Raw genomic sequence first — 23341 nt, 5'->3', positions numbered from 1 at the left:
TATTCTTCAAAGTAGCCACCCTTTGCCTTGATGACAGCTTTGCACACTCTTGGCATTCTCTCCACCAGCTGCACCTGGAATGCTTTCCAACGGTCTTGAAGGAGTTCCCACAAATGCTGAGCACTTGTTGGCTGCTTTTCCTTCCCTCTGCGGTCTAACTCATCCCAAACTCTCTCAATTGAGTTGAGGTTGGGTGATTGTGGAGGCCAGGTCATCTGATGCAGCACTCCCATCACTTTGCTTCTTGGTCAAATAGCCCTTACACAGCCTGGAGGTGTGTGGGTCATTGTCCTGTTGAAAAACAAATGATAGTCCCACTAAGCGCACACCAGATGGGATGGCGTATCGCTGCAGAATGCTGTCGTAGCCATGCTGGTTAAGTGTACCTTGAATTCTAAATAAACCACCAACAGTGTCACCAGCAAAGCATCCCCACACCATCACACCTTGTCCTTGCTTCACGGTGGGAACCACACACACGCGGAGATCATGCGTTCACCTACTACTCGTCTCACAAAGACAGAGCGGTTGGAACCAAAAATCTCAAATTTGGAGTCAGGCCAAAGGACAGATTTCAACCGGTCTAATGGCCATTGCTTGTGTTTCTTGGCCCAAGCAAGTCTCTTCTTCTTATTGGTGTCCTTTAGTAGTGTTTTTGTTTTTACAGCAGTTTGACATTGAAGGCCTGATTCACATAGTCTCCTCTGAACAGTTGATGTTGAGATGTGTCTGTTACTTGAACTCTGTGAAGCATTTATTTGGGCTGCAATTTCTGAGGCTGGTAATTCTCATGAACTTATCCTCCACAGCAGAGGTAACTCTGGGTCTTCCTTTCCTGTGGCGGTCCTCACGAGAGACAGTTTCATCATAGCGCTTGATGGTTTTTGCGACTGCGCTTGAAGAAACTTTCAAAGTTGTTGTAATTTTCTGGATTGACTGACCTTTGTGTCTTAAAGTAATGATGTACCGTCGTTTCTCTTTGCTTATTTGAGCTGTTCTTGCCATAATATTGACTTGGTCTTTTACCAAATAGGGCTATCTTCTGTATTCCAGCCCTACCCTGTCACAACACAACTGATTGGCTGAAACGCATTACGAAGGAAAGAAATTACACAAATTAACTTTTAACAAGGCACACCTGTTAATTGAAAGGCATTCCAGGTGACTGCCTCATGAAGCTGGTTGAGAGAATGCAAAGAGTGTGCAAAGCTGTCATCAAGGCAAAGGGTGGCTACTTTGAAGAATCTCAAACATCAATATATTTTAATTTGTTTAACACTTTTTTGGTTACTACATGATTCCATATGTGTTATTTCATAGTTTTTATGTCTTCACTGTTATTCTAAAATGATGAAAATTGTCAAAATAAAGAAAAACCCTTGAATGAGGAGGTGTGTCCATATATATATATATATATATATAAATATATATATATACAATACATTTAGTTATTCATTAATATATATATATATATATATATATGTATATAACTAAATGTATAACTAAATGATATAGTCTGTCGAGCCAGATTAATATACAGTGGTGTAAAGTACTTAAGTAAAAATACTTTAAAGTATGAAAATTGGGTACTTTTTCTACCACTGTTATTTTTACTTTTACTCAAGTATGACAATTGGGTACTTCTTCCATCACTGGTAATATATAATGATGATATGGTCCTTCGAGCAGGATGCTTATCTATATACAAAAATATGTTTCTTTGAGCCAGATTTTCCATACAGAACGGTCAAGATATACAGTAATAAAAGCACAGGCCTTTGCTTTCAAATCAAATCAAATCAACGTTTATTTGTCACGTGCGCCAAATACAACAGATCTAGTAGACCTTACAGTGAAATACTTACTTACAGGCTCTTAACCAATAGTGCAAAAAAGGTATTAGGTTAACAATAGGTAAATAAAGAAATAAAACAACAGTAAAAAGACAGGCTAGAAACAATTGTTCAGGAGTCTTATGGCTTGCGGGTAAAAACAAGGTAGAAGCCTTTTTGTCCTAGACTTGGCACTCCAGTACCGCTTGCCATGCGGTAGTAGAGAGAACAGTCTTTGACTGGGGTGGCTGGGGTCTTTGACCATTTTTAGGGTCTTCCTCTGACACTACCTGGTGTAGAGGTCCTGGATGGCAGGCAGCTGAGCCCCAGTGATGTACTGGGCCGTACGCACTACCTACCCTCTGTAGTTATTTATATACCCAATCGGGCCACCGTCTCCCATTTTTACCAGTGGTTTCAATGCAACTGTTCTCATGTTGTATGTTCAAACACATCAATCAAATCTTTAGATTAACAGTCTAAGGCTCAAAGCAATGCGCCACAGACATGGAGTTGGTAGAAAGCTGATCTTTGACCCCTGGCTGTCTGTGATCTCATTCTATATGGAGTTTAGATATATGGTGAAGGCCACTGACACCCATTTTACTAGGATGGAAAATATCATACTCCTCCTCTTTTACATTTAACAGCTCACCAATCACGTCTAAAAACAGAATACAGGACAAGTCAGTCACACACGGAGTCAAATTTACAATAGAGGAAAGTCTTCTGACATCACAGAGCTCAACGAATGGAAAACACTCGTCCCTGGGTGGGCTTGAACCACCAACCTTTAGATTAACAGTCTAACGCGCTAACCAATTGCGCCACAGAGACTAAGCTGCTGGGAGGAGGACACACGTGGAACAAGGATCACGTTCATTTCATAGCAATCACTCCGCCGTTACATGGTTGCAAGAATTCTGTCATCTTATCCAGACAGAGAAATATTCAGCTTTCAGTCATAATTGTATAGCAAAACAGAGGGGTAACATCCAGATCTGAACAGACGTATATACTACATGGTTTAACTTAAAGATATATTTTATCTTTAAATGCTATCAAAACCAAAAAACTCCCCGTGGCAAAACTCCCCAAGCCAGCCTGAAAAGTAGCAGAGTTTTTCGTTAGCCTCTTACCAATACAAGACGCTGGAAGGGTCTGAATACTCAGCGTCAAAGTCGCTAAATTGACTCTATACACTAATTCAAAATTTCACAAAGTTATACAGTATACGGCTATCCACTCACTGCTCTAGAATCTAGGGAAAAACATGGCAATTCAAGAGGGGTGCTAAGAAAGCAATGCCAAAACGTTGTTTTCTTTGCCTTATTACATTATAAATCACATATAATTAATGTAGATTGTTCTCTATAATATTATAACCTTAATAGTAATGTGTTGATTAAATAAGAGCGTTAATTTGCTGTGACCATTGCTAGTGCAGACCGCACCACTCTTGGTTGTATCTCATCCATATTCATTTTTTAAATTACACTAGGCAAGTCACTTAAGAACAAATTGTTATTTACAATGAAGGCCTACACGGGCCAAACCCGGACGACGCTGGGCCAATTGTGCGCCACCCTATGGGACTCACAAATCACACACAGCCAGTTGTGATAGAGCCTGGATTCAAACCAGGGTGTCTGTAGTGACGCCTCTATTTCATTTTGGGCTGGGTAAATACAAGTGAATATATTCATGAAAGTCACCTTGTCTGGGAGAAATTTACACGGTTATAAAAATGTCACGCCGGGGTAAGCTTACGCAAAACACTCACTTTATTTGAGGTGTTACCAAAATTTTAACAATGAAAACTTTTTTCTAAATTAAATGATCATTGAGACATTATTACATACAGGGATACACCGTGACAATTGAAATTCTTTATTTAATAAAACAACAGTTGAACTGTTTGATTTTTAGTTTTGATGACAGTGCATTGAGCTAGCGCATTTAGTCCTCCAGTCAACTCTGACAACCTATTTTCTCCACTTCAAATAGAAATGACTGTCACGTACATAGCCACGGTTCCACAAAACCTGACCCAGAGCAATGCAAAACACTCACCAGAAAAGTAATTTCAAACAGAATTCATCAACCCTGGCGAAAATCAGACTTCTCTTTCACCGTTGCTGTTAGCCAAAAACTACTGGAGAATTGCAGCCTGTCCGTTGTGGTAGCCTGCCTTTGACGTTTGTGTCATTCTGACTTGTCAAGTGTTTTTTTTAACTGCGTTTTTCAATGTCGACTATCCTGATAGCAGAAATAATGTCATATTATCCGAAGAGTGAAATCATTTCAAATGCCCATCCCTAACAAACACAAGGGAATCAAAATGTGCCTCAGGATATCACAGTATTTCTGTGCATTCATATTGCCATCGATAAAATACAATTGCTTTCATTGGCCCATACTATAACCCCACTACCACCATAGGGCAATCTGTTCACAACATTGACATCAGCAAACCCATCGTCCACACGACACGATACACGTGGTCTGCGGTTGCGCGGCCGGTTGGACATACTGCCAAATTTTTTAAACGTTGTTGGAGGCAACTTAAGGTAGAGACATACAGTCAATTATCTGGCAACAGCTCTGGTGGGCATTCCTGCAGTCAGCATGCCAATTTAGCGCTCCCTTAAAACTTGAGACATCTGTGACATTGTGTTGTGTGACAAAACTGCACATTTTAGAGTGACATTTTATTGTCTCCAGCACAACGTGCACCTATGTAATGATCATGCTGTTTTCATCAGCTTCTTGATAAGCCACACCTGTCAGGTGGAAGGATTATCTTGGCAAAGGAGAAATACCCACTGAAAGGGATTTGCACAAAATTTGAGAAAAGTAAGCTTTTCGTGCATATAGAACATTTCTGGGATCTTATTTCAGCTCATGAAACATGGGACCAACACTACATGTTGCGTTTATATTTTTGTTCAAAGCATATTCGGTTATTTAATGTAGAATATATAGGTCAACCAATTATGATTTTTCAACGCTGATACCGATTATTGGATGACCAAAAAAAGCAGATACCGATTAATCGGCTGATGTTTATATATATAATGACAATTACAACAATACTGAATGAACAATGAACACTTTTATTTTAACTTAATATAATACATAAATAAAATCTATTTAATCTCAAATAAATAATGAAACTTGTTCAATTTGGTTTAAATAATGCAAAAACACAGTGTTGGAGAAGAAAGTAAAAGTGTAAAAATCATATTTTAATATCTGCCATCTAAATAAGCTAATGTTTAAGTTCCTTACTCAGAACATGAGAACATATGAAAGCTGGTGGTTCAATATTCCCAGTTAAGAAGTTTTAGGTTGTAGTTATTATAGGAATTATGACGAGTTGACTATTTCTCTCTATACTATTTGTATTTCATATACCTTTGACTATTGGATGTTCTTATAGGCACTTTAGTATTGCCAGCCTAATCTCGAGAGTTGATAGTCTTATAAACTGTGTCCACTCCGACAATGACAACGGAAATACTGGAATAATAATATTGAATACATTACAATTATTTTGCCATGGCATATGCCTTGTTCTTATGCTATGCTGAGTGACTGAAGCATTATGAAAACTGTAACATTTTGGAAATTTTGATGTATTTGTTGTCGTGCTCTTCTTAGGCTCTTCCTTCTATCCTATAAATTGCCCGGCTAGCTCAGTCGGTAGAGCATGAGACTCTTAATCTCAGGGTCGTGGGTTCGAGCCCCACGTTGGGCGTTATTTTTTTTAACGTTTCTAACCTCACTGTGCTCATCGACGTTAACACAAGATTGTAGCTCCCTTGTGTTCAGTATTTGATTTGATATCTTAATGAAATTATATGAATTCAATTCCATTGAAGATAGCTGCAAAATGTTGCGATTATTGCTGGGATGTTGGAAGCCAGTTTCTAATTAAAAGTGAGCGCCCAACGTGGGGCTCGAACCCACGACCCTGAGATTAAGAGTCTCATGCTCTACCGACTGAGCTAGCCGGGCTCTGTATTATCTGTTAAGCCCCTTCCTTTGTATGTATGCCTGCTACACCTTCAAGCCCTCGCTTCCTCGTGAAACGTGAGCACTTTCACAGAACCAAAATTCTTTATTTTAGCTACTGCGATCATCTCTGTCTCTGCGGCGCAATCGACTATCCTGTTAGGGCCCACCCAGGGATGCAATATTTTCAGTAAGTATTCATAAAACAGTTGTTTGAAGTCAGGAAATTATCCTCAGAAATACTAATTAAAATCAGAATGAATCTGTGCTGAGATTGTGGTAATATTCTCCTCTATGTTGTAGGATTAATTATGTTTTCATTGCAAAAAAAAATCACACATTTTTCGACAGTATTCTATGTTTGGTTATTCTTGATGCAACCACCCCTCCTGCTATGTTCTTATCTGCGATTTTTCTTTTCAGTCAACAGTGGGGGAAAAACATGGTTTTATGGTTTACTAACACAAACTAGGTAACACTTCAATAGTATAGTACTTATACATGAACAAATACATCTGAGGATCATTTCCTTACTTGTTGAATGAAACCCTTTTGATAAAAAAAAGAAACACGTCCCTGGGTGGGCTCGAACCACCAACCTTTAGATTAACAGTCTAACGCGCTAGCCGATTGCGCCACAGAGACACAGCACTATGGGAAAAGGAAGGTTTTATATTCTTTGATGATTGAAGATGTTGCAGGTGAGGGGAGCATGACATTTTTATGTTATTAATTTCATTTTTCTTTTGGAAAAATGTCATATTCACAAATGTAAAAAGTTAATTTGTGTAATTTCTTTCCTTCGTAATGCGTTTCAGCCAATCAGTTGTGTTGTGACAGGGTAGGGCTGGAATACAGAAGATAGCCCTATTTGGTAAAAGACCAAGTCAATATTATGGCAAGAACAGCTCAAATAAGCAAAGAGAAACGACGGTACATCATTACTTTAAGACACAAAGGTCAGTCAATCCAGAAAATTACAACAACTTTGAAAGTTTCTTCAAGCGCAGTCGCAAAAACCATCAAGCGCTATGATGAAACTGTCTCTCGTGAGGATTTTTTTGAGATTTTTGGTTCCAACCGCTCTGTCTTTGTGAGACGAGTAGTAGGTGAACGCATGATCTCCGCGTGTGTGTGGTTCCCACCGTGAAGCAAGGACAAGGTGTGACACTATGGGAAAAGGAAGGTTTTATATTCTTTGATGATTGAAGATGTTGCAGGTGAGGGGAGCATGACATTTTTATGTTATTAATTTCATTTTTCTTTTGGAAAAATGTCATATTCACAAATGTAAAAAGTTAATTTGTGTAATTTCTTTCCTTCGTAATGCGTTTCAGCCAATCAGTTGTGTTGTGACAGGGTAGGGCTGGAATTCAAGGTACACTTAACCAGCATGGCTACGACAGCATTCTGCAGCGATACGCCATCCCATCTGGTGTGCGCTTAGTGGGACTATCATTTGTTTTTCAACAGGACAATGACCCACACACCTCCAGGCTGTGTAAGGGCTATTTGACCAAGAAGCAAAGTGATGGGAGTGCTGCATCAGATGACCTGGCCTCCACAATCACCCAACCTCAACTCAATTGAGAGAGTTTGGGATGAGTTAGACCGCAGAGGGAAGGAAAAGCAGCCAACAAGTGCTCAGCATTTGTGGGAACTCCTTCAAGACCGTTGGAAAGCATTCCAGGTGCAGCTGGTGGAGAGAATGCCAAGAGTGTGCAAAGCTGTCATCAAGGCAAAGGGTGGCTACTTTGAAGAATATAAAATATCTTTTGATTTGTTTAAGACTTTTTTGGTTACTACAAGATTCCATGTGTTTTTTCATAGTTTTGATGTCTTCACTTTTATTCTACAATGTAGAAAATAGTAAAAAATGTAGAAAAACCCTTGAATGAGGAGGTGTGTCCCAACTTTTAAATGGTACTGTATATGTGTATGTATGTATATATTAATCTGGTTTGAGGAACAATACATTCAGAATCTATTATCTACTCTTGTTACTGCTAGAGTTTATTTTCATTTTCAGAAACCCCATTGTGATAAATCACTGTATATCACTATGTATAACTTTGAGAAAATTAAAATGAATATATTTTGTCTCGTTGTTTAAAGTGTGCGCAGGACTTGTTTGTCGACACATGTTGGTATCGTGTTTGTTAGGGATGGGCATTTGAAATGATTTCACTCTTCGGATAATATGACATTATTTCTGCTATCAGGATAGTCGACATTGAAAAACGCAGTTAAAAAAAACACTTGACAAGTCAGAATGACACAAACGTCAAAGGCAGGCTACCACAACGGACAGGCTGCAATTCTCCAGTAGTTTTTGGCTAACAGCAACGGTGAAAGAGAAGTCTGATTTTCGCCAGGGTTGATGAATTCTGTTTGAAATTACTTTTCTGGTGAGTGTTTTGCATTGCTCTGGGTCAGGTTTTGTGGAACCGTGGCTATGTACGTGACAGTCATTTCTATTTGAAGTGGAGAAAATAGGTTGTCAGAGTTGACTGGAGGACTAAATGCGCTAGCTCAATGCACTGTCATCAAAACTAAAAATCAACAGTTCAACTGTTGTTTTATTAAATAAAGAATTTCAATTGTCACGGTGTATCCCTGTATGTAATAATGTCTCAATGATCATTTAATTTAGAAAAAAGTTTTCATTGTTAAAATACCCCCCCCCCCCCCGGCGTGACATTTTTATAACCGTGTAAATTTCTCCCAGACAAGGTGACTTTCATGAATATATTCACTTGTATTTACCCAGCCCAAAATGAAATAGAGGCGTCACTACAGACACCCTGGTTTGAATCCAGGCTCTATCACAACTGGCTGTGATTTGTGAGTCCCATAGGGTGGCGCACAATTGGCCCAGCGTCGTCCGGGTTTGGCCCGTGTAGGCCTTCATTGTAAATAACAATTTGTTCTTAAGTGACTTGCCTAGTGTAATTTAAAAAATGAATATGGATGAGATACAACCAAGAGTGGTGCGGTCTGCACTAGCAATGGTCACAGCAAATTAACGCTCTTATTTAATCAACACATTACTATTAAGGTTATAATATTATAGAGAACAATCTACATTCATTATATGTGATTTATAATGTAATAGGGCAAAGAAAACAACGTTTTGGCATTGCTTTCTTAGCACCCCTCTTGAATTGCCATGTTTTTCCCTAGATTCTAGAGCAGTGAGTGGATAGCCGTATACTGTATAACTTTGTGAAATTTTGAATTAGTGTATAGAGTCAATTTAGCGACTTTGACGCTGAGTATTCATACCCTTCCAGCGTCTTGTATTGGTAAGAGGCTAACGAAAAACTCTGCTACTTTTCAGGCTGCCTTGGGGAGTTTTGCCACGGGGAGTTTTTTGGTTTTGATAGCATTTAAAGATAAAATATATCTTTAAGTTAAACCATGTAGTATATACGTCTGTTCAGATCTGGATGTTACCCCTCTGTTTTGCTATACAATTATGACTGAAAGCTGAATATTTCTCTGTCTGGATAAGATGACAGAATTCTTGCAACCATGTAACGGCGGAGTGATTGCTATGAAATGAACGTGATCCTTGTTCCACGTGTGTCCTCTTCCCAGCAGCTTAGTCTCTGTGGCGCAATTGGTTAGCGCGTTAGACTGTTAATCTAAAGGTTGGTGGTTCAAGCCCACCCAGGGACGAGTGTTTTCCATTCGTTGAGCTCTGTGATGTCAGAAGACTTTCCTCTATTGTAAATTTGACTCCGTGTGTGACTGACTTGTCCTGTATTCTGTTTTTAGACGTGATTGGTGAGCTGTTAAATGTAAAAGAGGAGGAGTATGATATTTTCCATCCTAGTAAAATGGGTGTCAGTGGCCTTCACCATATATCTAAACTCCATATAGAATGAGATCACAGACAGCCAGGGGTCAAAGGTCAGCTTTCTACCAACTCCATGTCTGTGGCGCATTGCTTTGAGCCTTAGACTGTTAATCTAAAGATTTGATTGATGTGTTTGAACATACAACATGAGAACAGTTGCATTGAAACCACTGGTAAAAATGGGAGACGGTGGCCCGATTGGGTATATAAATAACTACAGAGGGTAGGTAGTGCGTACGGCCCAGTACATCACTGGGGCTCAGCTGCCTGCCATCCAGGACCTCTACACCAGGTAGTGTCAGAGGAAGACCCTACAAATGGTCAAAGACCCCAGCCACCCCAGTCAAAGACTGTTCTCTCTACTACCGCATGGCAAGCGGTACTGGATTGCCAAGTCTAGGACAAAAAGGCCTTGTTTTTACCCGCAAGCCATAAGACTCCTGAACAATTGTTTCTAGCCTGTCTTTTTACTGTTGTTTTATTTCTTTATTTACCTATTGTTAACCTAATACCTTTTTTGCACTATTGGTTAAGAGCCTGTAAGTAAGTATTTCACTGTAAGGTCTACTAGATCTGTTGTATTTGGCGCACGTGACAAATAAACGTTGATTTGATTTGATTTGAAAGCAAAGGCCTGTGCTTTTATTACTGTATATCTTGACCGTTCTGTATGGAAAATCTGGCTCAAAGTGAGGACCGCCACAGGAAAGGAAGACCCAGAGTTACCTCTGCTGTGGAGGATAAGTTCATGAGAATTACCAGCCTCAGAAATTGCAGCCCAAATAAATGCTTCACAGAGTTCAAGTAACAGACACATCTCAACATCAACTGTTCAGAGGAGACTATGTGAATCAGGCCTTCAATGTCAAACTGCTGTAAAAACAAAAACACTACTAAAGGACACCAATAAGAAGAAGAGACTTGCTTGGGCCAAGAAACACAAGCAATGGCCATTAGACCGGTTGAAATCTGTCCTTTGGCCTGACTCCAAATTTGAGATTTTTGGTTCCAACCGCTCTGTCTTTGTGAGACGAGTAGTAGGTGAACGCATGATCTCTGCGTGTGTGTGGTTCCCACCGTGAAGCAAGGACAAGGTGTGATGGTGTGGGGATGCTTTGCTGGTGACACTGTTGGCGATTTATTTAGAATTCAAGGTACACTTAACCAGCATGGCTACGACAGCATTCTGCAGCGATACGCCATCCCATCTGGTGTGCGCTTAGTGGGACTATCATTTGTTTTTCAACAGGACAATGACCCACACACCTCCAGGCTGTGTAAGGGCTATTTGACCAAGAAGCAAAGTGATGGGAGTGCTGCATCAGATGACCTGGCCTCCACAATCACCCAACCTCAACTCAATTGAGAGAGTTTGGGATGAGTTAGACCGCAGAGGGAAGGAAAAGCAGCCAACAAGTGCTCAGCATTTGTGGGAACTCCTTCAAGACCGTTGGAAAGCATTCCAGGTGCAGCTGGTGGAGAGAATGCCAAGAGTGTGCAAAGCTGTCATCAAGGCAAAGGGTGGCTACTTTGAAGAATATAAAATATCTTTTGATTTGTTTAAGACTTTTTTGGTTACTACAAGATTCCATGTGTTTTTTCATAGTTTTGATGTCTTCACTTTTATTCTACAATGTAGAAAATAGTAAAAAATGTAGAAAAACCCTTGAATGAGGAGGTGTGTCCCAACTTTTAAATGGTACTGTATATGTGTATGTATGTATATATTAATCTGGTTTGAGGAACAATACATTCAGAATCTATTATCTACTCTTGTTACTGCTAGAGTTTATTTTCATTTTCAGAAACCCCATTGTGATAAATCACTGTATATCACTATGTATAACTTTGAGAAAATTAAAATGAATATATTTTGTCTCGTTGTTTAAAGTGTGCGCAGGACTTGTTTGTCGACACATGTTGGTATCGTTTTATATAGGTATCCATTTTTTAATTTTTAATTTTAGAACATACTTATCACTTATTTTTCTTAAAACTGCATTGTTGGGCTTGTAAGTAAGCATTTCACTGTTGTATTTGGCGCATGTGAACAATAACATTTGATTTGATTATGGCCTAATGAATTTATTTAAATTCCTGTCACTCAGTAAAATCTTGGAAATTGTTGCATGTTTATATTTTTGTTCAGTATAATAGCATAGTATAACTTTACTCTACGACAAAAACAGCATTGCATTCCATCGTGAATGAAAAATTCTTCAAGTTTTACCGGTGAAACACCCATCCAGCATCTGCATACCAACTATTTGATCTCAATCAGTTTCATGGGGATATGCATTTAGATTTTCTTGAGTTATACAGTGTTGTTTAGAAGTAGACTACAGTGTTGTTTAGAAGTAGCCTACAGTGTTGTTTAGAAGTAGCCTACAGTGTTATTTAGAAGTAGCCTACAGTGTTGTTTAGAAGTTGTCTAGTGTTGTTTAGAAGTTGTCTACAGTGTTGTTTAGAAGTAGCCTAGAAGTAGCCTACAGTGTTGTTTAGAAATTGTCTAGTGTTGTTTAGAAGTTGTCTACAGTGTTGTCTATAGAATTTTTGGTGTTAAACTGCAGCATAGCCTCTGTGTATTTTGCCCAGCGGCGCACAATGTTGAGTTATGACCACATAAGAGAAAAATGCAGTGTTTTTGTCTTACAGTAAAGTTATACTATGTCATTATATTCACTTCTGTTACGTAGAATACTACTATTATGTGATCTTGCAGACAGATGTTTTACAAAAAAAGTGTTGCCAGCTCACTTACATGCTGACCACACTGCTCGCGTCGCAAAATATATGTACACATACATGTTATTCAATCATTGCACACACACTGTGCGCCAATGAGCTTCTGCATTGCCAAATGCTAAAATAGAAGCTGCTGCTATTTGTGGTGCAGAACGCGCTGCAAATCCTGCCTCTCCCATTTTCTCAATGGCCTTTGGAAGCATATACCCAAGTGCCAGCTCCTCATTGGTTATACCCATGTGGGTGATTGAAAGATGAACTGAGATGAACTGAGGTCGGTCGGTTTTGGTTATACACCTTATTATGAATGTTTGATGCCAATCGCCATATAAAGACCAAAGAAGGAAAAGACTGGAAGGAGGAGAGATGACTAGAAACTATTCAGTTGACCATTTTATGTGTGGATTAATTGTCGGAGTAGAGGACCTTGTGCATTTCAGGTAAAATAACAACTCAACCTTTATATCCTTGGACAAATTAGCTAGCAACAGCAAGCAGGCTAGCTAAATAGGACAAACTAGCTAGCTAAATTGCCATACATGTTTAATGCTTTTCGACCGGTCCCCAAATTAATATCATTGGTTCATAGTTTATTTTGATATTTCAACCTGTGTGTCGTGATCACATTTGATGTGGGGGGACAAAATCTATTTGCACACAAGCGTGGCCGGTTTGGGCATGGTGTTAGACAGATATTTCCTGTCAGATCCAAGATAAAAAACTGGCAATCCTCTGGTTGCTGGCTCACCTCTCTAACCGCTAGGCCACATGCCACCAATATAATGGTTCTACTGGGGCACGAACCCAGGACCTTCTGCGTGTAAAGCAGACATGATAACCACTACACTATGGAACCACATAGTTACACTACCAATATGCTCAGTATTGAATCATATTACACATCCTTTATGCCTTAAAGCAGTAATTATCAATATGTGATATGGATTTTGTGGTTGTTTGGTGTGATGCTGATGTTGACTTGGTGATGTCTTGTTTGCAGGGGAAATTCTGAATAAGAGCAAAACAGTGCAACACTACAAACTACGAAGAGGAAGCTCAGTCAACCTTATTCGTCGTTCCTGTGAAGAATAAGTCAACACGTTACTTATTGTTACTGTATATTCTATCATGGCTGAAGAAAGCAGAATATATAACATTCATATTTATCTTTATGTCAACACTAAGTGAGATAAGATACACAACACTATCATTATTTTATAGCGGCATCACTGACCTAACAGTATATAAGCTTCTACTTGATCATAACCAATGATGTATAATAGTGGGTCCCAACCAGGGGTAAACTGGTTTTGCATTAAACAACATTTTCAGCCATGACCTTGCCTGAAGGACAAATGGATAAACAGGTTAATGTCAAGCCCTGCATGGAACGTAGGCCTACATTGAACAACACACATTAGCTGCTACGGTAGGCTGAAAGATAGAACAGCATTCAAGCATTCAACTTTCACAGCATTCAAGTTTGTGCTCAGAAGACCTGAAAATTGCTCAGTGCTGAAAAAACCCATTACACACTACATACCATTACCACAGAGTTGTAACAAACACACAAAAACAATATTTTGTGCCACTCTTTGCATGTCAATTTGCTTTTAAAAATAAAACGGGTATATATGCTGACTTGGGACAATTGTAGGGTACTTATTCTACAAGATTATCATTAGTCTAACTCGTATAAAGCTGGAAGGTAAATAAATGCAAAAAAAATCATTACGATTTTAACTGCAAACTAGGCTAAAGTCAAACATTGGGCTTATGGGTCTACAATGGTCCCCTTGCTGTAGGCCTTGTTAGGTTCTAATTTTTCAGAGTAAATAACTCACGGACACCAGAGAAACTTAACCAAGTTTCATTCTTCACGAAGGGTCGTTCCAGCTGCAATCAGACAAAAACATGTTCTCACCATTACAAATACAGTAGGGAGAACAAGTATTTGATAACCTGCAAAATAGTAGAGGTCTGTAATTTTTATCATAGGTACACTACAACTGTGAGAGACGGAATCTAAAAAAAATCCAGAAAATCACATTGTATGATTTTTAAGTAATAAATTTGCATTTTATTGCATGACATAAGTATTTGATCACCTACCACCCAGTAAGAATTCTGGCTTTCACAGACCTGTTCGTTTTTCTTTAAGAAGCCCTCCTGTTCTCCACTCATTACCTGTATTAACTGCACCTGTTTGAACTCGTTACCTGTATAAAAGACACCTGTCCACACATTCAATCAAACAGACTCCAACCTCTCCACAATGGCCAAGACCAGAGAGCTGTGTAAAGATATCAGGGATAAAATTGTAGACCTGCACAAAGCTGGGATGGGCTACAGGACAATAGGCAAGCAGCATGGTGAGAAGGCAACAACTGTTGGCGCAATTATTAGAAAATGGAAGAAGTTCAAGATGACTGTCAATCCCCCTCGGTCTGGGGCTCCATGCAAGATCTCACCTCGTGGGGCATCAATGATCATGAGGAAGGTGAGGGATCAGCCCAGAACTACACGGCAGGACCTGGTCAATGACCTGAAGAGAGTTGGGACCACAGTCTCAAAGAAAACCATTAGTAACATATACCAAATCAGAAACATATGGCCTCTGTTCTATGATCACACCATACACAATTTTATTTTCATCTCAGATCACACAACAAAATTACATTCCAACTGATTCTGCTGTCTTGTTCCATGTCAGCTAGAGCAGCCTTTTGTTTCTCCACCACTTTCTCCTGATAGTTCCTAAGAGAGTGATCGCACAAGACTTGGAAAGCAACAAAAATACATAAAACATAATTAGTTTTTTTATGCATTAATAATATGTGAAGATATGCACAATTATATATGCATGACAACCAAAAGTTTGAAAACATGACAATTCCCACTCTCTCTTAGCTTGACTATGTCGTCAGGATACTTTTCTGCTTAGGTTGGCAATAATGAAAGCTCTAAAAATTCATCTCATGCTTTCGCCCAGTCTTCCCCTTCAGACTACAGGATCCAAGAGGTGTTCTCAAGCCATTCATTCATGTCATTCTCACTTTGCTCCCCATCGTCTTCCTCCATAGCCACCCCATATATAAGTGCGGTAGCCTTAATCATTTTTACCTCATCTTGAGGTAACTCAACAACTGTGTATTCGTTTTAACATCAATGCCCTCAGCACATGATACCAAAGTAACCCCTGCTATGACTAACACTGCTCCTGACACACATCTTACAAAACCCCTAATTTGCACTGTAGTCCAGTTCCATGCTGTCTATATAGCATCCTGCACTACCAGTACTGCTGTTACTGTCTCTACAGTGACTGCTGTCAGAATAGCTATCGCTTGGAGTCCATCTCTTGATCTCCTATTATTTTTGTGGTTTACTGATAGGTCTAGGACTGAACCTTTCAGATACTCCCTACCTGTTTCCCAGTTCATACCCTGGTCCCTAGCCACCAACATCTCCTGTGTTCTGCTACAGTTGGTACCTGTGGATAATACTTTTCTGTTCTCAAGTTAGGTACACATCTCTCATCCCAAGGCCAATCTACCCCCCACCCGTTTGTGAACACCCTTGTTACGGTGTAGACTTTGGGCCTCAACAGTTAACAAGCAGCCACATTCTGACACTTTCTGTTTACCAACACTCAGTCCCAATCTTCTGGGAGGTATGTCAAGTGTTTTTTTTGGTAACCTTTATTTAACTAGGCAAGTTTAGAACAAATTCTTATTTTCAATGACGGCCTAGGAACAGTGGTTTAACTGCCTTGTTCAGGCAGATGTTTACCTTGTCAGCTCTGGGATTCAATCTTGCAACCTTTCGGTTACTAGTCCAACGCTCTAACCCCTAGGCTACATGCCACCCATGTCAAGTGTTTAATAGCTGTCAGAAATGGTGGAGAGATTAGTGGAGTTGGAAGAGTATCCAACCGTACAAAACTCTGAGTCACATGTTTCATCATCACACTCTGCAGGAGATGTGATGCTATTATTACAGCAAACTTTCTTTCTGGTGATGTGGCCTCCTCTTTACAGGGATCAGTTGCTATTCTTTCATGTGTTATATTGTACACAACTAGCTGTCTTCCCTTTTCTACGAGCTATTTCCTGTAACAATATACATAGTGGTATCGTTCCCAGGAGACTCTAGTACCCACTTCTTTAGCTTACTAGCCACACAGACTTCCACCCCAGTTATATTACCTTCTGCTCTTCCAATTCCTTGTAATGTTAACGCCTTGGTTTTTGGGACTGCATAGAATGCACTGATATCGTTTTTTTTCCAGAATCTACAACTAACACTCCGTAGGACTGACCTTTGACCCCTCCACCATACCATCTACATTGATGGATGTCTGTCTCTGTCACTAGTTCAGCCCCTAAATGTGTCTGTAAGTATGCCTTCATCTGCCCATATGCATCTTCTTCCCCCTGTCACTTGACAGTAAGAATAGTTTGGTTCCCATGTTCCCCGCCTTAGGAGGTTGTCCAGAGTATGATTTCCCCAACAAGCTATCTTTCCCCAGGTTCGTGGTCTACTGGTGTTCAAAACTTTCCCTGACCACTTCACTCTCCTAGTTGCTGTACTAAAGGGCATTACTGGTGAATACAACCTCCTTTTACGAGATAACACTTCCCCACAAAATCCTTTGCTGCTCTATCGTCAACACTGGTTGTGTCCACACTGTCAACCTCCTGAAATGTTTTAAGTTCTGGAAACATTAATCTGAAAGTTATGGACTGAGCTTTAGCTGATCTTGAACCCTGGCACATGACATCTATCTGTGGCAACAGAGGAAATCTAGATTTGTTTTGTAAACTCTCAGTATTATTACATTCCTTCCACACTCCTGTCTGTAATAAAACCAAACCTTCTTTAGAACAACCTATGTCCAATGTGCTAGTCCTGTTATCAAGTGGCTCCACCCATATCACCATAACTTTGTGATTAGTGACCTGTCTAGTATTCCAAGCTAATAGCCAATCTATCGTCTTTACATGGTTCATTAACCATCAAGCAACTGACACTAAAACTGTGGAGGTTAAAACAGCTCCCAGACCCAACCCAACAGCTTGCCTACAGTGAACTCTACTCTTCCTCTCTCTCTTTAGCTCCGCTTCAACTCTTATGGCTAGCTCACCCATTATGCTGCGGGATCTCGCTTCATGTGAGAAGTGTGAACCCACCGAGGAGAGGCTGTGGTCTTTATCGCTGCGGGTGCTGTAAGTAGTTAGGTGTGTGGTACTGACCAACGCTGTCCCAACACCCCCTGTTGGATCTTGTTGTACAATCGATCTCCAGGAGTCAACCGGTGCCCTCGGTTATCTCCTGGCACCTGTTCCTTGTGTGCTGCTTTCACCTGGGAATATACATACTGCAACACATGGGTCATTTTCTGACAATATGACAACATAGGTTCTTCCATTATTGCCAAATCACTCATTTGTGGTATGTGAATAACAGCCCCTGGTACCCTCATCGGTCTGCCAGTCACCACCTCCTGTAAGCGTGAGTCCGGTAGTGGCGTTAGTTGATGCCCTCTTTGACATCAGTACAATGGGTAAATTCATAACCCAGTCTTTCCCTTCGGTGCCTAAAGTCTTGGCGAATTTCTCCTTAATTGACCGATTTTGACGCTCCGTAAACCCTGCTGCTTGCGGCCTATATGGACAATGAAAAGCATGGGAGACTCCCAAAGCCTTACATACTGCTTGTAGCACTTTAGAAGTGAAATGCGTTCCATGATCGGATGATCTATTGTCCGAAATGAGCGCCATCTCAGTATCACTTCCCTTAACTTCTTTGGGATATGTGGGACGCTAGCGCCAACAGCCAGTGAAATTGCAGAGCACCAAATTCAAACAACAGAAATCTCATAATTAAAATTCCTCAAACATACAAGTATTATACACCTTTTTAAAGATACATGTCTTGTTAATCCAGCCACATTGTCTGATTTCAAAAAGGCTTTACGGTGAAAGCACACCTTGCGATTATGTTAGGTCAGCGCCTAGCCACAGAAAAACATACAGACATTTTCCAAAGAAGGAGAGGTGTCACAAAAGACAGATATAGAGCCATATCAAATTACAAAAATACTCATCATAAACATTAATCTAAGATACAAGCGTTATACATACGATTATAGATAAACTTCTCCTTAACCTATCTGGGATATTGGGACGCTAGCGTCCCACCTGGCCAAAAGCCAGGGAAAATGCAGAGCGCCAAACTCAAATAAATTACTATAAAAATCAAGCTTTAATTAAATCACACATGCAAGATAGCAAATTAAAGCTACACTTGTTGTGAATCCAGCCAACATGTCAGATTTCAAAAAGGCTTTTCGGCGAAAGCAAACAATGCTATTATTTGAGGATAGCACCTCCGTAAACAAAGAGAGAAACCATATTTCAACCCTGCAGGCGCGACACAAAATGCAGAAATAAAAATATAATTCATGCCTTACCTTTGACAAGCTTCTTTTGTTGGCATTCCAATATGTCCCATAAACATCACAAATGGTCCTATTGTTCAATTAATTCCATCGATATATATCTAAATGTCCATTTATTTGGCGCGTTTGATCCAGAAAAACACCGGTTCCAACTTGCTCAACGTGACTACAAAATATCTCAAAAGTTACCTGTAAACTTTGCCAAAACATTTCAAACTACTTTTGTAATACAACTTTTTTTATTTTTGTTGTAAATAATCGATCAAATTGAAGACGGGATGATCTGTGTTCAATACAGGAGGAAAACAAACTGTAGCTAGCTTTCTGGTTATGCGCCTCTATCTAACAGTACACTTCAAGTGACCCTCGTTCAAGATTGCCGTACTTCTTCATTACACAAAGGAAAAACCTTGACCAATTTCTAAAGACTGTTGACATCCAGTGGAAGCGATAGGAACTGCAAGAAGGTCCCTTAGAAATCTGGATTCCCAATGAAATCTCATTGAAAAGAGAGTGACTTCAAAAAACAAAATCCTCAGGGTTTCGCCTGCTAAATAAGTTATGTTATACTCACAGACATGATTCAAACAGTTTTAGAAACGTCAGACTGTTTTCTATCCAAATCTAATAATACTAATAATATGCATATCTTATCTTCTGGGGATGAGTAGCAGGCAGTTGAATTTGGGCATCGGAATTGAATAAGGACAAGCGCAGTTGCGTCCCTGATGTCTGACTTGTAGCCTGTGGAAAGACCCGATCAAAATCAAATCACATTTTATATAGCCCTTTGTACATCAGCTGATATCACAAAGTGCTGTACAGAAACCCAGCCTAAAACCCCAAACAGCAAGCAATGCAGGTGTAGAAGCACGGTGGCTAGGAAAAACTCCCTAGAAAGGCCAAAACCTAGGAAGAAACCTAGAGAGGAACCAGGCTATGTGGGGTGGTCAGTCCTCTTCTGGCTGTGCCGGGTGGAGATTATAACAGAACATGGCCAAGATGTTCAAATGTTCATAAATGACCAGCATGGTCCAATAATAATAAGGCAGAACAGTTGAAACTGGAGCAGCAGCACGGCCAGGTGGACTGGGGACAGCAAGGAATCATCATGTCAGGTAGTCCTGAGGCATGGTCCTAGGGCTCAGGTCCTCCGAGAGAGAGAAAGAAAGAGAGAAAGAGAGAATTAGAGCGAGCACACTTAAATTCACACAGGACACCGAATAGGACAGGAGAAGAACTCTAGATATAACAAACTGACCCTAGCCCCACGACACATAAACTACTGCAGCATAAATACTGGAGGCTGAGACAGGAGGGGTCAGGAGACACTGTGGCCCCATCCGATCATGTGACAGAGAGCCATGTGAGTGTGAGGCGTGTGAGGAAGAAGAGCAAAACACAGCATTCCGGGCCGCAAAAGGCAAGGATTTTTTTAGGGTGCAATACAGCCACAAAGGGGATGCTGCCATGGAAGTCAAGGCATTATCAAGTGCTTGTCAAATTGTGAATGAGAGACTATTGGAGTGTGTAAAGCCTGCGCAAATAACAAAGCAGAGCTCATGCCTTTCAAGTTATTTTTTTCAAATTGTCATTAGTCGCATCAAGCAGCCTTACAATCAATTAAAAATCTAAACATCTAGCCCAACATTTGTAAAACAACTAGTTACATTATTAACTCTAGAAAATATTATATTTTATTCAGCTTTGTTCTATTGTATTCTTCGTACTACAAAATATAAAACAATTCCACAGAATTATAAGCAAATGTTGTCAGCTAAATGAACTAGTGTGGCCCAAAGCCATTGGCGTAGCCACATAAGGACAACTAACATGCTGACCAGACCGGACACGCCGCGTGCGCCGCAAATTAAATATAGAAATCCATGTTTTTCAATTATTGCACCCACACTGCTCACGCGAGCCAAAGAGCGTCTGCGACGCCAAGGGCTAAAATAGATCTCATTCCTATTTCTGACGCAGATCAAGCTGCAAGTCCTGCCTCTCCCATCTGCTCATTGGTTAATAGAAGCAGGTACCCACGTGCCATCTCCTCATTAGTTATACCCATGTGGGTGATTGAAAGACGAACTGTTTTGCCGGTAGTCGTGGTAATACAATGAAAGTTTAGATGCGATCACCATATAAATTAAACGATGAAAAAGCCTGGAAGGAGGAGAGATGACTAGAAACGATTCGGTTGGCCGTTTTATGTGTGGATTTATTGTCGGAGTAGAGGTCCTTGTGCATTTCAGGTAAAATGACAACTCAATGTTTATATCCCCAGACAAATTAGCTAGCAACAGCAAGCTAGCTAAATAGGACAAATTAACGTTAGCTAGTGTTAGGGTTGCGTCAATTCGAATCTGGTATCAGGATAAATATGACAATGAGTCACTGATTGTGTACTATGTATTTTTTATTAGCTAAGCAATAAGTGGTAAATGCAATTTTCGTATATACGGGCTCTCTATCCCACCTCGCAGGGCAAACAGAGAACTGACTTGTTCCTGACAAAGATATTATAAATATACTCTGACAGAGGTAGTTCCTGCTTCCGAGCCGGCCTGTCAGAGTAGAGACTGGGCGTGGTCAGTCGTTGTAGCTGTGTAGAATATACAGTTATCAGGCACCTGGCTCCTGTTATCTAACAAAAGACTGTTTGTTCTCGCAACACTACGTTCTGAATGTGCCCCCCCCCCCAACTCATTGCACAGTTCCTGTCTTCATGTTATTCTGTATTTTTCCATCACGAGAAAGGCACATGGCCCTGAAACTGTTAACAATGTTTCAAGTCAGCTATGTTGCATAACACATACATACATCCACACAAGCCAACAGCAGATACTATTCAATCACATATTTGGTAACGGGCTATAGTGCATAACACAGAATCCGCATACTAGCAAGTGCAAGCTAGCTAGCTAAATTGCCATACATGTTTAATGCTTTTCGACCTGTCCCCAAATTAATGTCATTGGTTCAGAGTTTGTTTTGATATTTTAACCTGCCTGTCGTGATCGCATTTGGTGGTGGTGGGGGGGGGGGGGGGGGGGGGGGCAAAATAAATATATGCACGATAGCAGCCGGTTTGGGTTCCGTGTAATGCTATCCTAAAAGCATGCTATACTTTTCTTCTGAAAGAGTACATTTTCTTCACTTCATGCTTCTTTAGACCTGTCTAGAATAAATCATGGATTTATTGTGAAGGTGTAGGATATATTACATGGATTTATTTATTCAACTTTTTAAAATGGCTTGTAGGCTGTGTGTGGGAGCCAGGAGATGCTAAATGTGTTTGTTAATTACGGTCAATTAGTGTGAGACCAAAAGTTATTTGCTTGACAATCACCGGCTGATGAAATTTCGTGACCACCACAGCCCTAGTTGAGTCCCCCACCGAGTTCACTTGTTTGATCTCCAGATACAAAGTGAAAGTAAACTATACTGTAAACTGAAAGAGGGGAAGGGCTCAACTATATAATAGGTAGAGGCAGCACACGACACTCAACTCAGAAGAAGCTATAGACAGACAAACTTACATTTACAAGATGGGAGCAATCTATAGTTATTTCTACCCAGAGGTAAGTAAGTAATTTACATTTCACTATTCTTACCTTGTTTATTCTGCTCTTAGATCATTTCTGGAGTTAACTAGGCTGTAGGATTGAATCTGCAAATGCATAAAGATTTAAATTGAAATGAATGATTTGTTGCTTTTCATGAAGAGATACATGATCAGGAAATATGACTAACTTGTCACCAATTAGTGAAGTAACTATTGTCTGTTTTGTCCCAGTATTCAGAGGAAACCACAGTTGTCCCTCAAAGTGAGATCACTCAGGGCACATTGGTTACGGACAGGTGAGCCTAGTCTCTCTCTCTCTAGTCAATCAAATGACTCTACAGTACATACGGTTTCCTTGCCTAAACCCCAAAGTATAAGCGACCTTGTCTGTCTGTCTAGCTTTATTTGTCACAACAATTAAACTTCCCTTATCCCCACCCAGGTCACCATGGCAACAATGTGATAAGGCAAAGACAGGTGATTTCGATGTTGAACCTCAATCCGAGAGTTCAGACAGCGAGGCTGTTACGGTGCGTGAGAGAGGACCCAAAAGCGAATTAACGTAAACAGAGCTTCTTTAATAACAAAACAAAACGTAGGCTCAGATGGACCGGCAGGTTCCGACAGGACAGGACAAGGTTGCAGCAAACATGACGATAGTCTGGTTCAGGCATGAACAACACAAACAAGAATCCGACAAAGACAGGAGCAGAAACAGAGAGAGATATAGAGGACTAATCAGAGGGAAAAAGGGAACAGGTGGGAAAAGGGGTGACGAGGTAGTTAGGAGGAGACAAGGCACAGCTGGGGAAAAGAGGGGGAGAAAAGGTAACCTAACAACGACCAGCAGAGGG

General features: G+C 40.2%; 6 non-coding genes across 6 annotated transcripts; 2 read left to right on the top strand and 4 right to left on the bottom strand.

The window, feature by feature from the left end:
• Positions 1–2595: 2595 nt before the first annotated feature.
• Positions 2596–2669, bottom strand: trnan-guu (transfer RNA asparagine (anticodon GUU)). Its single transcript has one exon. It is a non-coding gene; the product is annotated as a tRNA-Asn (tRNA).
• Positions 2670–5519: 2850 nt separating this feature from the next.
• Positions 5520–5592, top strand: trnak-cuu (transfer RNA lysine (anticodon CUU)). The gene has a single exon. It is a non-coding gene; the product is annotated as a tRNA-Lys (tRNA).
• A 187-nt stretch (positions 5593–5779) lies between these two features.
• On the bottom strand, positions 5780–5852 carry trnak-cuu (transfer RNA lysine (anticodon CUU)). The gene has a single exon. It is a non-coding gene; the product is annotated as a tRNA-Lys (tRNA).
• A 568-nt stretch (positions 5853–6420) lies between these two features.
• On the bottom strand, positions 6421–6494 carry trnan-guu (transfer RNA asparagine (anticodon GUU)). The gene has a single exon. It is a non-coding gene; the product is annotated as a tRNA-Asn (tRNA).
• Positions 6495–9456: 2962 nt separating this feature from the next.
• trnan-guu (transfer RNA asparagine (anticodon GUU)) lies at positions 9457–9530 on the top strand. Its single transcript has one exon. It is a non-coding gene; the product is annotated as a tRNA-Asn (tRNA).
• Positions 9531–13239: 3709 nt separating this feature from the next.
• On the bottom strand, positions 13240–13312 carry trnav-uac (transfer RNA valine (anticodon UAC)). The gene has a single exon. It is a non-coding gene; the product is annotated as a tRNA-Val (tRNA).
• Positions 13313–23341: the final 10029 nt, after the last annotated feature.

Source organism: Oncorhynchus clarkii, chromosome 9 (genome assembly GCF_045791955.1).
Source record: "Oncorhynchus clarkii lewisi isolate Uvic-CL-2024 chromosome 9, UVic_Ocla_1.0, whole genome shotgun sequence".
Classification (NCBI taxonomy): domain Eukaryota; kingdom Metazoa; phylum Chordata; class Actinopteri; order Salmoniformes; family Salmonidae; genus Oncorhynchus; species Oncorhynchus clarkii.
The sequence above is the reverse complement of the archived record's forward strand: the minus strand, read 5'-3'. Positions and strand labels throughout refer to the sequence as shown.